At 44.6% G+C, this 17,588-nt stretch overlaps 1 non-coding gene across 1 annotated transcript; it reads left to right on the forward strand.

Annotated features, from left to right (window-relative positions):
* The first annotated feature begins 421 nt into the window (after nt 1–421).
* Nucleotides 422–495, forward strand: TRNAN-GUU (transfer RNA asparagine (anticodon GUU)). Its single transcript has one exon. It is a non-coding gene; the product is annotated as a tRNA-Asn (tRNA).
* The last annotated feature ends 17,093 nt before the right edge of the window (nt 496–17,588 follow it).

A 17,588-nucleotide genomic window follows, 5' to 3' on the forward strand; every position in this document is an offset into this window, starting at 1 on the left:
GAAGATGGCAGCGGCAGCTCCGCAGCTGCCCCGAAAGCGACTGGGCGGGGTGGGCACAGGCTCCCTCACTTGCTGAAGGCGGCACAAAGAACGGGAAGAACCATCCCGGGAGCCCGCCAGGCATTCAGTTTCCCTTGGGACCCCAGGCGGCTCGGGCTGGGTCGCCGACCGGGGAGCTTCTGGGGGCTTCTGAAGCAGGAGAGGGGCAGGGCAGGCGAAGGCCATTCGGCTCTCCGTCTGGCTCCAAAATCTCCTAACGCGCAGGTATCCAATGTGAACAGCGCAACTCATCGCTCTAATCTCTCTGGTTTTCCAAGGCCTTGCTTAGTCGTCCTGCCGGGCGGGCCCTGAGAATAAAAGGGACAGAGGAAGTTTAGTGAGTGCGCCCTTCCTATATCGCCTACTGAAAGAGGTAGTTCTTGTCTCTGTGGCGCAATCGGTTAGCGCGTTCGGCTGTTAACCGAAAGGTTGGTGGTTCGAGCCCACCCAGGGACGCTTATTGCAACTTTTAAAGCATGCACGCATTGTCAATCACTACATAAATGGGCAAGATTTTATCCTGAAACGGAGTGCTAGGAACCCAATTCTGGCGTGATAAAATTCTAATTCAGTCTGTTATACGCTTAAACGAGTAATTTACATGCCTCCAGTTTTTCATAGTTTAGTAATAAGAGTCCAGTAGTATCTCCAGGATGTGCCTGGATTTACTGATTGCTCTATCAATAATGTGACCAGTGGAATCAGTCATCATCACAGTGATCTCTCCATCATTTTTGAAAACAGTATTTTTCCCCAGTTTGTGCATGATTTATTTAACCCTTTTCAAAATGTTTTTGTTAACCAGGTGTGGTGGCATGCACCTGTAATCCCAGCTACTCGGGAGGCTGAGGCAGGAGAATCATTTGAACTTGGGAGGTGGAAGCTGCAGTGAGCTGGGATGGTTACACTCCAGCCTGGGCAACAGAGTGTGACTCCATCTCAAAAATAAATAAATAAATAAATAAATAAATAAATAAATAAATGTTTTTGGGATAAGGTTAGTTTCATGGTTTTAGGATTACAAAGAATGCTGCAGTCAACATTCTTGTACACATATCTTTGGTCATTGTGGAAATGTCTACACTGCAGATATTTCTACAGTGTAGAGAACTGGATGCACCATTGCTACATTATAGTGTTTATATAATGCTTCTAATTTGAGTACATTCTGCAAATGTATCTTTCACTGGAGCAATACCAAATAATATTCCAATAGGAATATTTATAAGAGGAAAAATGGGAAGATGTGCAATTGCGCTTTGTGCCTCTCCATGGGGCCCCTGTTCATAAAATGGTGGCATTAGCTATCAGAGAGTGGAGTTTGTGGCCCTCTGACATCAAAAGCTGAAGCAGAGGACATGAAAACCCTCACTGCACATCCTCTGTAGTCTGGCCAGAATCATTCCCAGGTCGGTGGTCTCTTATCAGGAGAAAATGCTGCTTGGCTGCTTTGTCAAAACCACAAAAGGCAGGGAAAGTATCAGGCTGCTGGTTGATAACAGTAGTGAAGCAAGTCTTTCCAAAGAGTTGGTTTGTTAATCCTTAGGAAAAAAATCCTAATTCTTACCAGATGGTGCTGTGCAGTTCCAGGCTCTTGGTGTCCCAAACAAAGAACTGTGCATGACACACACAAAGCAGCAAAGCAAAGCAAAAGTTTATTAAGCACAGTAACACTCCCAGAGTGGGGAGAGTGGGCTGACCTCTGGGAGATGAGATCAGTATTAGTTTGATGTACTTTGGGTCTGTTTCGTGTGTGGTTTTTTTTCTTCTCTTCACGAGGATGCGTAATCTTTAGCCATTGTTTGCCTTTAGACTGATAGGTGGGTTCCTTAGTTACTTTGGCGCTTGTGTGCTTGCACATTGCCTCCATCCCATAATTTTAAGTAAATGCATGATATGCAGTCCATATGCCTGAGTTTTAATGAGCTGATTATCATATAGAGTTATGTTAAGGATACTTTTTTTCTTGAATGCACATTCTATCTCTGAGGAGCTGCCCCTTTACTGGTTTGGATCTTGACAGCAATGGGGTCCTTGCTTGCTTTTTTTTTTTTTTTTTTTTTTTTTTTTTTTTTTTTTGAGACAGAGGCTCTCTCTGTTGCCCAGTCTGGAGTGTAGTGGCGCAATCTCAGCTCACTGCAACCTCCCCCTCCCGGGTTCAAGCGATGCTCCTATCTCGGCCTTCTGAGTAGCCTGGAGTACAGGAGTGCACCACCACGCCCAGCTAATTTTTTGTATTTTTAGTAGAGACAGGGTTTCGACAAGTTGGCAAGACTGATCTAAAACTCTTGACCTCAGGCGATCTGCCTGCCTTGGCCTCCCAAAATACTGGGATTAGAGGTGTAAGCCACCGCACCCGGCCTTGCTTGCTGTTTTTTAATCTTACTTTTTGTTTTGGCTGCTCAACTTCTGCCTTTTTTCTTGCTTCTTGCTCTTCTGCCCCATCATCTTGCTTCTGTTTGTGCCTTTACTCATTGTGTCTTTTATCGAACTTCCAATTCCCTCTGCTGTTCTCCTGCCTCATAATGGCAGTTAGTGAGGGAGGGGTTTTAAGGGGGCATGTCCGACCTCCTATTCTGTCACAACCAGAAACAGCTTTCAAGGTTTCTCTGCGGTCCTGTCAGCCAAGAGGGGTTTGGTTCAGTTGGTTGTAGGGCCTAGGGCTTATTTTTATTTCTCAATCCTGACAAGGGAAGGCTGGATTAATGCAGATTTTCTGCAGGTGTAAATTTCCCCTACAAAAGATAGTTTTGCAGAGTTACTTCTGTTTGCTGGCTCTCTGACAGCCATCTTAAAATATGCCAAAGAAATATATTCTGGGGTAAAATATTTTTATTTTCTCCATCTATCTACAGCTTCATCATGCTGACAGCCTCCAGTCCAAGCATACCTGAAGCCTTTCTTTTTAAAAAGCTTTCCCGCTCTTCTGACTGCCTTCAAGTCTCTGCCAAAACACAAGTAACAGTGGCTGATCCCCTGCTATAGCAAGCTCAGAATAAATAGCCTTTGCTTTTTTTCCCATTTGATTGGTCTTCGTTTATTTGCAGAAGCTTCAGTGTAGAGTTGACAAGAACTCCATCTTTGACCAAACCTTAGTAGTTTCCTCTGAGCCCTTTTCTCTATTAGTTCTTTGCTTGCCAAGTCCAGTTTTAGAAAAGAGTACTGTTGAGTCTAGTTTAGCAAGAGTCCTCCCAACCACCTTTGATAGCTAATCAAGTTCCTCTTAGTAATTTTCCATCCACTGACTTTCTTACCTTGCCAATTGGCTATAATCTTCAACTCTTCCTGCTGTATTTGAGGTTGAGCTCAGTTCTCTGTTGGTCTCTCTTGCCTACTGTAGTACATACAATAAAATCTGTCTGATGCTTTTAACAAGTGTCCAGTGTAGTCCCTCAGAAACTACCTTTGCAAAATTGTGACAATAAGAGAAAGCTGACATGGCTGACTCCATCTTGGTTCTAGCCTCACAGGCTAGCTGTCTTTGCTCATTCCTGTGCAATTTCTCCCAAGCTCTCTTTGGGAAAACTTGTGTTTATAGTTTAAATCAGGGATCCCCAAACCCCAGGGTCACAAGACAGGTACTGGACCATGGCCTGTTAGGAACCCAACCGAACAGCAGGAGGTGAGCTGCAGGCTTTGGAGCATTACTGCCTGAGCTCTGCCTCCTGTCAGATAAACATCTGCATTAGATTTTCATCAGAGCTTGGACCCTATTGGGAACTGCGCATGTGAGTGATCCAGATTGCGCACTCCTTATGAGACTGTAACTAATGCCTGATGAACTGAGGTGGAACAGTTTCATCCAGAAACCATCCCCTTCTATGGAAAAATTGTCTTCCATGATACCAGTCCCTGGTGCCAAAAAGGTTGGGGACAGCCAAAAAGGTTGGTTTAAATGATAACCTTCCCCAAAACTAAATTACCCCTGTAAAACTAATGAAAGGCCACCAAGTTAGAAGGATGAAAGGGGCCTGAATTCTACTAAGATGTATGCCTTGTTAAATAATTATCAGCCATTATTCCAGAGGTCGCAAGATTTGCAGCTTCCCCAATTACTGCTGTGAAGAACATCACTACTGTAGAACCTAAGATTGGCCTCTTGAGATTTCAGGTTTTTGCATTTCTGACTACTGGATGGCACCATTTGGCCCGAAAATCAACCAGTCCCTTTGCCCCCACCCAGAAGCTGACTCAGTGCAGAAGGGCCATTTTCCACTTCCCTGTGATTTCATCCCCAACAATCAGCACTGCCCAAGCCCTAGCCCCCTTCCCACCAAACTATCTTTGAAAAATCCCTTACCTCCAAGCCTTCAGGGAGATTGATTTGAGTAATAACTCTGTCTCCCACATGTTGTGACTGGCCTGTGTCAATGAAACTCTTTACTGCAATGCCATGGTCTCCACGAATTGATTTTGTGTGTACAGTGGGCAGGAAGAACCCATCAGGCGGTTACATCTGCAGGATGGTGCCAGTTCTTTCCACAAAGGCTGGTCAGATACCCAGAAAGTATTTCTCCACTATTACGTGGACCGTGTGTCTCTCTGCCACTTTGTTTTTGTAAAACTGGCATAAAGTGGGCTTCCTGTACTTGTTATATAATTTTTGGAATGTGTACTTATATTAAAAACATTAAAATGGGCTGGACAAGGTGGTGCACGCCTGTAGTCCCAGCACTTTGGGAGGCTTTGGAAATCCCAGCACTTTTGGGAGGGGGAGACAGGAGGATCGCTTTAGGCCCAGAGTTGGAGACTAGTGTGGGCAAGGTAGCAAGACCCTATCTCTCTGTCATATGTATATGTGTGTGTATACACACACACACACACACACATACATTGTGAATGTCCTAGATTCATCTTAAGTTCCACCAACAGTGCATTTAAAGTAAAACGTGCCCAACCTGAGGGTAAAATCTATCTGCTGACCTGTAATTTGTGTTTGTGAGACATTCTCAACAGCATTTGCTTTCCCCAGCATCCCTAGCATAGTGGTTCTCTTGTTTTCCTCACACCTGAATGTCCCTTAAGTGCAAAACCTGTCAGAATTCATTTCCTTTGCCAAAAGATTCTATAATACTTTTTTTTTTTTCGAGATCCGCTCACTGCAACTTCCACTTCCCACGTTCATAGGATTCTCCTGCCTCAGCCTCGCAATTAGCTCAGACTACAGGCCTGCGCCAACACGCCCAGCTGATTTTTGTACTTTTGGTAGAGACGGAGTTTCACCATGTTGGCCAAGCTGGTCTCAAACTTCTGACTTTAAGTAATCTGCCCACCTCGGCCTCCCAAAGTGTTGGGATTACAGGCGTGAGCCACCGCACCGGGCCTAAAATACTCTTACTTCAAGTAAAAGTGCATTAAAAACAAACTTCTCAGTTGCATCCCTGGAATCCATAGAAAGTCCAGGAGAGACAATCAAGTGCTACAGGATCAAGTGCTAAACAGAGGAGGACAAAGCGTGGCTTCCCCACTAGGAGTCAGGGCAAAGTTATCTGCTTTGGTCTCCAATGGAGACCGGAACTCGGTTCACCTGCAACGGGAGGACACGGCCCAGAGGAGGCGGACTTTCTCTTCATGGTGCCTTCAGATGGGAAATCTCCTAGGATTTCTTTCCTTCCCTTTGATCTACTGCCAACACTCCCTTTCTGTTTCTTCAAGACCTTTTTTGGATCCCTACTGTGCAGGACCTAAGGGACTGGTGCCCTTCCCTACCCTCCCTGTCTGTGTGTCTTCAGCGCCCAAGCTCACCCAGAACATTATTGCCTGCCAGAGACAGTGAGAGGACCAAGGAGGGTGGCAGGTGCAGTGGGAACCACAGAGTCACCATGTACCTGTGCCTCGTGGGCTCCTGGCCAATTGAATAAACGTCCTCTGAAGCTTCTCTGCAGGTCACAGTGAAGGAGAGGGTGGCTGCCGACTCGGTGAGAGAAGCATCAAGAAGCATCGGGAGGACCTGACCCTACCCCTGGACCTTGAAGACAGGCCTGGCTAGGCTGATTTTAATGGGTAGACCCAAGGAAAAGACTCAAGGGTGACCCAAACTCCAACCCTGAGATTAAGGCTTTCAAATATCTGATCGTTTTGATGTTGGTCAGTAGAATCCACCCCCCTTTCCAGGAGACTCTTTTGCCAAAATTCAGAGATCTGGGATTCCTGCTGCTTGCCGCACAGAAAGCCAATCACCAAGATGATTATTGCCAAGGAAGGAGCTTTAATAGGGTGCTGTAGTGGGAGAGATGAGAACTCAGTCTCAAATCCATCTCCCTGACCAACCAAAACCAGAAGTTTAGATTGCAGGGAAGAAATGTAACAATGTGTAAGAAAACAGGAACTAGGGAGGAATAAGGAAGCAACCATGAGGAATGAGGGGTCCCAGCATCTCATTATCTGGATGAATTTCAGTTCCTTGATAGCTTTTTTGAGAGGCCCGAAGGTCATTTCCTGAGGACAGAACTCAGATAAAACAAATATTAAGTTTCATGCTTTAAGACTAGAAGGGTCCATTTCTAGGTTTATCCAAAAATGCTACATATAGGACTATAGGGTGGTTTTCAGACCAAGAAAGAAAAACATTGTGCAGACCAAAGTCTGCAGTTAACCAAAGAAGAAACATAATTTTCTGACCAATAGGATGTATGGGGCCAGAGAATGAACAGCCTATAGAAAAACTGTTTTTTTGTCCTGAGCATAGGGGAAGGATGAAGTTGCACCAACTAAGGTGGAATTAAGTTGCAGATGGGGAAAAATCTGGATTTTGGTTCAGAGCCCTGGGGTCTTCCTCGAAAGTCTCTTTCCTTGAAAGAGGAACCCTGTCTCAGTTTCTGCATCTCTCTGAGTCCTTTTGGACCTTTTAAGGTCTCGGTGCTTGGCCCCCTCTAACCCTGAGTACTTCCCCTCCTGCAGGGCAACCTGGCCCAGTACCCAGGCCCCAGCTCCAGTGACCATTTCCCCCTACTTTGCTCCTAGCAAAGGCCATTTCTAGGTCAGTGGTGAGGTACAGGCAGGACGGGGCAACTTGTTCTGAGATTTTTGGCCCTGGAAGACCTTGAGCCCTGTGGTCCTGCAGAACCACTGTCTCCCTCTTTTGGAGAAAGCAGGGAGGACATGACCTGTGTGGAGGGAATCAAGGGCTGCACCTGCATGGAGGAGCTGAGACAAGCAGGGCAGCTTGCCTCATTGGATTTGTCATCCAAGAGGTTAGGCTGTTATTATTAATTTTAATTTTGTCAATACCAACTGCAGGGAAATTTGTCGTCTTACTTGTAGGAATTTCACAAGACCTCTCATCTTATATTCCAGGGAGAATTGTTTCGTATTACACAAACACATAGGTGAGACTGCCGTTCTGACCTGCAGGCCTCGATGCCTTGCACAAGGGCACCAGCAAAGCCCTTCCCATACAAAGAGCAAGCATGTTATGTCTACAACCCAACGGCACCAGTTCGAAGTACAATTTCTACTTGGCTCTATGAGCTGAGTACACGTTCCCCCCAGCACAGAAATCCTACAAACTCCCATGAATGCTATAGTGAAAAGCAGGGCTGGCCAGGTGTGATGGATCACACCTGTAATCCCAGCAGTTTAGAAGGCCAAGGCAGGGTGGATCACTTGAGTCCAGGAGCTGGAGACCAACCTGGGCAACATGGCAAAACTTCAACTCTTAAAAAAATCAAAACACCACAACAACAACAAAAACAAGAACAGAAATTAGCCGGCTGTGGTGACTCATGCCTGTGCTACTCCAGAGGCTCAGGCGGGAGGATTGCTTGAACCAAGATGCCACCAGATACAATGAGACTCGGTCTCAGGGAAAAAGACAAACATAAAGAAGAGGCTGTGTAAGAGGCGACTCTAGGGACAGGGGAAAAACACTAAGGTTTTCAAGTGGTGTTAAAAGCCAATAGGCTTTGGGGACCATTCAGCAATCTACAAAGCAGGGAAGCCTAGATCCCTGAGCTCTGCCTGCCAAGTACCACTACAGCTAATATGAGAGACCTCCCCCACAGAGACTGAAATTTGCCTTCCGAGGAAACAAGTGACTGTAGACATCTGTCCCAGGACAGTAGACAACAAGGTCTCACAAAAACAAAAACAGCTGACCACACCATACAATCACTGAGACCCAGCCTGCGACTATAGGCGAAACAAACAAACAAAGGAACAAAAAAACGCTGTCTATTATTCATACCATGAAGGACCAGAAGAAATTGCGAATGCAGTCCCCTACTACTGTTACGGGAATCAGGAGAATGAAGAGACCAATGGGTGGAACAGGAGGATTTTATTGCATGCACTCAGGCCCAGCAGATTAAAATCCAAAGGCTGAGCCCTGATCAAAGACAAGGCTTGACTTTTATCCACCCTTCTGAAAGGGGGTTGGCTAGTTTGAATGGCACAGCAGGAATTTGATGGCGCAAACTCGTAGGGCAGGCAAGAGGGCTTACAAAACCAGATCGAGGCAGCTCATCAAACTGTGACAGGTCTTGCAAATCAAGCATAGCTGGCGACCTTGCAGCTGCACTGAAGGGAAATCAGGAACTTAATGAAACTGGAATAATGAGAAATGGTAAGGGGGAAAGAGAAGGTAGTAAAGGCATTTGTTGTTTTTTCCTCTTATCCTTCCTGGGGCAGACTGTGTTGAGAGAGTATCTGGAACTCATTCTTCAGGGCTCTGACGTTTCCGATTGTATTATCAAGGATCTGCTAGGGCTCTATCTATTGCTGGCCTTGGAGTCTGTTAAGTGCAAGAAAACCTGTCTCTTCCTTTTAACTTCTGATTCATTACTACAAGTTATGCAGCGGAGCTTCCCACATTAGGGGAAATAACAGAAAACAGCATATCGGGAGTGTAATGGATGAGCCTCAGCGTTAGGATGAACCACTTTGGTGATCATAAAGCATTTGCCCTGCCAAGTAAGTGTGAGTGCCCGAACCTCCACTCCGCCACAGCTCCATATGCCTCACCCTTTACACACACAGTCACTTGCCCCAAGCACCGCACCATCCAATCCCCAGCCCTCCTAGCCCTAACACACAGCTGGGACCCTCACGTCCAACCAGCGGTCCTGGACTTGCTCCTACAGCACGGGAAATCCTTCCTGGGGGAGCAGCAGCCCCTGCGCTGCCTCATCTACATGGAAACACCCTATCGGTGATGTCACCCACAGTGCCTTTCCCAGTCCCCTTCTGCTCTTCCGCCCCACCCTCCTCCACTCAGCCCACCAACCCACTGCCAGAACCGGCAGGGGAAGTGATGTCTGCCTGTCCCTCCTTTCTCTCCCGCTCTTGTCCTTTGGGGAGGTGTGCCGAGACCTCGCATCTAGTCTCCCCCAAAGAAGCGACTACATAACCTGTGTCCTGCAGAGGACACCCCTGGTGGTCAGCTGGAAGTCTGTGCACCCGTCTTCAAATAATGGCTTTTAATTTGCAGACTAGAACGTTTAGGATTACAAAGAAAATCAGTTCCTTTCCAACCTAGTTATCTTTGTGAAGTAGCATTCCACTTAAAATTGGAAGCCCTTCAATAACAGAGAGAAATCGTATCTATGAAACTAGAGAGGCTGCTCAGATGACTGCAAACCAGCCATCCTTATTGGTTTTACCAATAGTAGTGTTATAAAGAAAGTTGTTCAGTTTTATGAGTCTTGTAGGTTTGCTTTGTTGTTTTTCAAATACAGTATTGTACAAAAAGGAAGCAGAATGTGGTTGCTGTCTCAATGTAATGCCTCTCTGGGCCTGAGAATTGGAAAAGGCTCACACTCCTCATAAAAGTTCTCTTCTTTCCGCATTCTCCCTTTAGATAAAAAGTCTTTCTTGAAAGCCTTGTTGATCAAAAGTTGTGTCCCACCTTGCCAGAAAGGCTCATTCCCAGATAGTCCTGTCCCACATTGGGGGCAGGGGAGGAAAGGAGCCCTCTCACTAAGGAATTTTTAACGGTGCCCAAAAGCTGAATTGGTGTGGCATCACAGAATGGGGGCGGGGAAGAGAGACAGAGAGAGAGAAGGGGCGATCTCGGCCAATCCTATAGTTGCTGTCACTTGCTGAATCATCTCTAGTCTTCAAAGTACAGTGAATATACTTTCTCAAAAGAAGTAAAACAATGAGAAATACAAAACATTAATAATTTGAGTAGTAGAAATACAATGCAAATACAATGAGGAATGATAGTCACAAAGAGAATCTGTATCCTGGAACAGTAGGGGAACCTATTTCATTAGGCAGCCAACTGAAAACATCAGGGAAAACATCAAATCCCATTTCTTCTTTAGTGATTTCTTGTAGCCAAGTGCTTTCTTTTCTGATTTCTTCTAGAGAAGGTTCTACGCATGGGAAATATTTATGTATATGCAACAAAAGGTATTTGCCACCACACATACATCCTCCCTGCTCAGCTAAATATATCATCTAAAGTGATGTGATTATCTACTACAACCTTAGCCAGTGAATAAATAGCTTTTGTTGAGCTGCAAAAGAGGCCGCAGTTTCATCAGCAATGTTTTTCTTTCTTTTTCTTTTTCTTTCAGAGACAGTGTCTGGCTTTGTGGCCCAGGCTAGAGTGCAGTGGTGCCATCATAGCTCACTGCAGCCTCGAATTCCTGGGCTTAAGAGATCCTCCCGCCTCAGCCTCCAAGTCACTGGGATTATAGGACAGAGCCAACATGCCTGGTTTTCATCAGCAGTGTTTCCTGTGGCTACAGAAAGATTTGTAATCCTGGGAGGAAATGTTCCCTTGAAGCAAAAGTGTTCTCCCCCCAAAAATGCAAGGAGCTATCTTCTTGATAGCCAGGCAGATAATTCTCAGGTTTTGCCCCACAGAATCTCTATCTAAAATAGAGAAGTGGTCATGCCTCGTGAAAAGTTTGAGGGAACTCGCCCAATGTGGGGTTTCTTCAGATATATATATATATCCAAATATCCTAAAAGACACATCCCTCCATCATTCCATGTTGTTAGACATTTATAGGACCATGGATGGTGATCTCCTCCAGACAAAAATAAATGCTGGTGCAGGTAAGTGTACTATAATTTGAGTATAGCTTTTGGCATTTTAAACCATGAGTCAGACATGTTAGAGCAAGAGGGCAGGTTGATAGCAAGAGGGAATATTTTTCTTTTAATTTTCCAAAGCAAAGTAATGTTTGCCACTGTCATTTCAGAGTGAGGTGACAATTTGTTGTTGTTGTTTGGTTTTGTGGGGTTTGTTTGTTTGTTTGTTTGTTTTTGAGACAAGGTCTCACTGTCGCCCTGGCTGGAATGCAGTTACATAATCAGGGTTTACTTCTGCCTTGACCTCACGAATTCAAGCAAACCTCCTTACTAATCCTCATGAGTAGCTGGGACTACAGGTGCATGACACTATACCCTGGGGTGTGAACTGGGATTTTATGTTTTCAGTTGGCTCCCTAATGGAATAGCTTTCTTTACTATTCTGGAATACAGATTATCTTCATGAGTATCATTCTCATGTGCATTATATTTCTACTACCCTGCTAAATTTTTTTTTTTTTTTCTTTTTGAGATGGAGTCTTGCTCTGTCACCCAGGCTGTATTGCACTGGCAAGATCTCAGCTCACTGAAACCTCCGCCTCCCGGGTTCAAGCGATTCTTTTGCTTTAGCCTCCTGAGTAGCCACCTGGCTAATTTTTGTATGTTTAGTAGAGACAGGGTTTCACCATGTTGGCAGGCTGGTGTTGAACTCCTGACCTCAAATGATCCACCAGTCGCGGCCTCCCAAAGTGCTGTGATTACAGGCACGAGATACTATGCCTGGCTCTCAAACCATTCTAAGTAAGCAAAGACAGATTTGTCTGGCTTTTTAGTACATTGCTGAATTATCCTCCAATCTGTATTTTTAGGAATGGCCTGGGGAATGGCAACGTGGAGATATTTAGCTAAATTGTGTAACTTTCATGTTCTGTTTCAGTCTCTTTTTGAAAATCCTTCCAGTTTGCCTTTTGCAACCAGTTAGTGGCCTTGCCTTCTTCACCAGCATGTGAGTTAATTGATAAAGGTCAGAATATTTGGGCTCAGAGGTTTCAACAGTGCTGAGACCAGCTCGGTCGGGGAGCGCTAGAGGAATTAAAGACACACACGCAGAAATATAGAAGTGTGAAGTGGGGAATCAGGGGTCTCACAGCCTTCAGAGCTGAGAGCCCCGAACAGAGATTTACTCACATATTTATTAACAGCACACCAGTCATTAGCATTGTTTCTATAGATATTAAATTAACTAAAAGTATCCCTTATGGGAATCGAAGGGATGGCTGGAATTAAATGAATAGTTTGGCTAGTTAACTGCAGCAGGAACATGCCCTTAAGACACAGTTCACTCATGCTAATTGTTTGTGGCTTAAGATTGCCTTTAAGTGGTTTTCCACCCTGGGTGGGCCAGGTGTTCCTTGCCCTCACTCCCGTAAACTCACAACCTTCCAGCTTGGGCGTTAGGGCCATTAAGAACATGTTATAGTGCTGCAGAGATTTTGCTTATGGACAGTTTTGGGGCCAGTTTATCACCAGATTTGGGGAGGCTTGCTCCCAACTCAACAGTTAAGTCAAATTTTCTGCCAAACCCTATAGGATCTTGGAGCCTGCTTTAGAAACAGTGAAATGTATTTAAATTTAGATCAGGGAAGTCCTTTATAATATTCTTAATTCACATTTTGGTGAAGCAGTATACACAATGGTAGGCTCCCCTCTTCCTGTGGGTTTGGGTTTTACCTTGAAAGCGGCTGTCAGAACGGAAGTTTCAGGGAAGGGACCAGAGCCCTGGGGACTTTCCTCAGGTGATGGTGATGGAAGAAGAGGCAAGGCAGGACAGGAAGGCTCAGGTAAGAAAGACTATGCAGGTGCAGGGGCAGGAGGAGAAGGAACAGTTGGAGGCAAAAGAGACAAAACCTCCTCAATATTTCTCAAATCAGAAAACGTGTCAGTTTACCTCCTTCAGCTTCCTTCCTCAATGGAGGCAATTTTCTCAGTTCTTTCAGAAATGTTAGAAATTTAGAAACTTTTAGGTCTCATTGGAAGTCTGCCATTTAATTTGTCTGGTTTTAAAACCAAATTTCTGGGTTTGTTTTGTTTTGTTTTTGTTTTTGAGACATAGTCTCACTCTGTCGCCCAGACTGGAGTGCAGTGGTGCGATCTTGGCTCACTGCAACCTCTGCCTCCCGGGTTCAAGCAATTCTTCTGCCTCAGGCTTCTGAGTAGCCTGGATTACAGGAGCCTGCCACCATGCCCAGCTAATTTTTGTATTTTTAGTAGAGACAGGGCTTCACTATGTTGGCCAGGCTGGTCTCGAACTCCTGACCTCGGGCTCCAAAAGTGCTGGGATTACAGGCGTGAGCCACCGCGCCCAGCCTAACCAAGATAATTAAACCATTCTAATTTGTCAAAAGAGTCACACTGATGTTTAAAAAATCATGTAATGGGCTGGGTGCGGTGGCTCCCACCTGTAATCCCAGCACTTTGGGAAGCCATAGCAGGTGGATCACAAGGTCAGGAGTTTGAGACCAGCCTGACCAACATGGTGAAACCCTGTGTCTACTAAAAATACAAAAAGTAGCCAGGGTGTGGTGGTGTGCACCTGTAATCCCAGCTACTCAGGAGGCTGAGGCAGCAGAATCACTTGAACCCAGGAGGCAGAGGTTGCAATGAGCCAAGATTGTACCACTGCACTCCAGCCTAGGCAAAAGAGTGAGGCTCCATCTCAAAAAATAAAAAATAATAAATAAATAAATAAATAATGTAATGAACCTTTTCATCTCTTTACATATTAAATATTTACATTATTTAAATTGTTCAAAAGCATCAAAGATTCTTCTCTGCTATCAACTTCATTTCATTTATTTTGTTGTACCAAACTATCAAGACCATTAATTTAATCTACAGCTAAATCTATTATTTTTTCATGTTAGAAATTCAACAAGAAAATTTTTCCCTAATAAAACCTCACATTTCAAGCATAAGTAGGCTGGGCGAGGTGGCTCACACCTGTAATCCCAGCACTTTGGGAGGCCAAGACAGGTGCATCACTTGAGGTCAGGAGTTTGAGAACAGCCTGGCAAACATGGTGAAACCCAGCTCTACTAAAACTATAAAATAATTAGCTGGGCATGGTGGCGCTTGCCCATAATCCCAGCTACTCTGGAGGCTGAGGCAGGGAAATAGCTTCAACCTGGGAAGTGGAGCTTGCAGTGATCTGAGATCCTACCACTGCACTCCAGCCTGGGCTACAGAGCAAGACTCTGTCTCAAAGTAAATAAATAAATAAGCATAAGTAGTAAAAAAAAAAAATGAAATAAAAAATAAGGCACAGGGTCTTGCTCTGTTATCCAGGCTAGCGTGCAGCGGGGCTATCATAGCTGACCAACTTGGAACTTCTGGGCTCAGGCAATCCTCCTGGCTCAGCTTGCCTTGTATATTTTTAGAGATGGGGTCTTGCCCTGTTGCCCAGGTTGGTCTCCAACTGCTGGCCTAAAGCAATCCTTCTGCCTCAGCCTGTTGAGTTGCTGGGAGTACAGGCACAAGACATGCAGCCTAGCATTGTAGTAAAACAATTTTCAATAAATTCTTAATTTTCTTTCTTTCTTTAATTTTTTTCAGTTGGGAGTCTTACTCTGTCACCCAGGCTGGAGGGCAGTGGTGCAATCACAGTTCACTGCAGCCTGCCTCAGTCTCCCTAGTAGCTGAGATTACAGTCATGCAGTATCATGCCCGGCCAACTTTAAAATATTAACTAATACTTAAAAATTTGTAGAGACAGGGATTTCACTATGTTGCCCAGGCTGGTCTCCAACTCCTAACCTCAACTGATCGTCCCTCCTCAGCCTCCTAAAGTGCTGGGATTGCAGATCTGAGCCACCATACCTGGCTTAATTTTCTTATTTTAATTTTATATTAGTGATTATCATTGTTCCTAAGATAATTGGGGCAGTGACTCCTTTAAAATTTCAGAGACCTAATTTGTCTATTCACTTCACTGAGAGTATGCCAATTTGTTTCATGAGAAAATATCCTATATTTATAAAGCAGAAAAATTCCTTCCATCAAACTATGGGGTATTCTAAAGAAACGAATTGTACTAAGTAACATTACTTAAGGTGAAAACAGAGGCAATGGTATCTATTAACAATGTTTATCAGTGAAGGAAATAAACTGAAAATATTAACATCATTAGATCCTTGGAGGGCCTTCATCGCTGAAAATCTGAGTAATTATTGTGATACCCTTTTGAGTTGGGCAGGACATTCTCTTTCCAGGGCATAGAACAGTGGGTGAATAATTTCTTTTCATTCATTTTCATTAATCACTGAATTTCCTTAATGTTCTGGAGATTATTACGTTTGATTTGTATCGTTGTGAAAAGTGCTCATATTGCTGATTCCATTGCTTATATGTGATCATATAAATCTTTTCTCTCCTTTCTGTAGTGTAGTTCAAACTTAATCCTTAAAGGACATGTATTTGAATTTTTCAGCTGGTTAGAATCCTGAATATACCAATCAAAGAAAACTGCTCCTTACATGCTACAGATTTAGTTTTCCTAGTGGACTAAGATGTCTTTTAGATAAAGCAAATTTGTTAAGGCCAAGAGCTCCTATGGAATGAAGTTGGGTGGGAGGGGGGACATTGAGTAGTAAGATCACTCTTGTAATAGTGATGTCGCTCTTGCAGATATTGACAACTACTGGGCCCATAAAATTTTTACCAAACTTTGGAAAGACAAGATATGAACAACTTACCATTGCTGCAGTCTCAAATATCAGGAAATATCAATATTCTCAGGACAATAATTAGACAATAAAAGAGACTCACAGAGCAGATTAGCTGTCATGTATCACCAAACAGAGACTGGATCCTTGTCAACACCACCCATCAGAGATTGTCCCCAGAAATTCAATTCATAACATCAAAACCAAAAACCCACACTGGTGGCAAAAAATAATGATGCAATAATGAGAGAGAGAGAGAGAGAGAGACCCCTGTCCTATAGCCATACTTAGCGGGGAAAAGCCAAAGAGCTCAATTTCTGCTCCTGATACTTAATAGAACAGAGGGAACATAAGCCAATAGCTCAATGGGTCCAGATCTGCACTAAGTGCCTGTTGGAAGCAGGATTCTACTGTCTCCAATAATATGTCTCAGATGGGCTAGATTGTTTTGTTTTGTTTTGTTTTGAGACAGAATGTCACTCTGTCACCCAGCCTGGGGTGCAATGGCACGATCTCGGCTCACTGCAACCTCCACCTCCTGTGTTCAAGAGATTCTCCTGCCTCAGCCTCCTGAGTAGTTGGGATTACAGACACACATCACCAAGCCTGGCTTTTTTTTTTTTTTTTTTTTTTTTTTGTATTTTTAGTAGAGACGGAGTTTCACCATGTTGGTCAAGCTGGCCTCGAACTCCTGACCTCAGTTGATCAGAAGTAGGTGAGGTCAGAAAACATACCCTGGGAGAGAGGCTGGCACAATGCCCAGAACCGCCATCCCTAGGCCTGGGGTTTTCTTCTGTAGTGGATACTAGTATTCGTGTAGTGCAGGGACAAAACCAATTAGATACTTCTGTTAAAAAGAGTTAAAAAGAGATGAATTTACAGTGCCATTTGAGAAAGGGTATTAAGAAATTTGCCAGGGTACTGACTCGTGTCAGGTGCAAACCTCAGGTTGAGAGAGAGCTAAGTATTTTCTGTCTGTGAAGGTGATCAGCGGGGGCCTGAAGAAAGAGGGACGGGGAAGGACACTGGCGCCAGAAATAGGAAAGGGCTGCTTGGGGGTGGGAAGGATGGGTAGGGGTGCTACCTTGAAAGTTCCCTGATATTGGATGTAGAATATGCAAGCGAGACATCAAACAAGAAGCTGTCGTTTAAATAAAGACTGAAGAAAAACTAGATATGTAAACGGCAAGAAATAGTAAGGAAACTGGACCCGGCTCCTCATAAAACTTCCCGCCTTATATTTCAGGGAGGATCTCAGCGCATTTCGGTCAAGAAAGGTGAGACTGCGGTTCTGACCTGCGGGCCTCGATGAATATGCGTTAGGGCTCCTGGGGGCCGGGAGAGCCGTTCGCTTACACAAAGTAAGCGTGTTATGTCTACAACCAAACCGGGACACTAAGAGTCCCAAAGACCGTGCTTTCTTCCCAAAGAACAGCGCCGGTCTGCGTAGTTTGTACCTGGCTCTATGAGGTGAGAACAGATTCCCCGCTAGCACAGAAATCCTACAAACTCCTGAGGGAGTTGCGGTTAGAAGCGGAGGCTGTGTAAAAGGAGACTGGAGGCTAGGGAAAAACACGAAGATTTTTACACAGCGTGAGAACGCAAGAGACTGGAAACCACGGATCAACGCAGCCCCACGTGGAGCTGTGCAGCATTGGTGTTCGCGGTAGCTAGGTTGTGGCAAGCCTAACGCTTCTTACTTCTGCTTTGGCAGAGAGGCGACACGTTTCTTCCTATTCCCCGGCTTCAGTGGTATAATAATAACACCAACAACCAACACAAAAACCAGTTAAAAAAAAAAAGTAATCATCAGCTGACAGTGTGTTTCATCAAACTACAAAAAGT

This window comes from Chlorocebus sabaeus, chromosome 20 (genome assembly GCF_047675955.1).
Source record: "Chlorocebus sabaeus isolate Y175 chromosome 20, mChlSab1.0.hap1, whole genome shotgun sequence".
In the NCBI taxonomy this organism is placed as follows: Eukaryota; Metazoa; Chordata; class Mammalia; order Primates; family Cercopithecidae; genus Chlorocebus; species Chlorocebus sabaeus.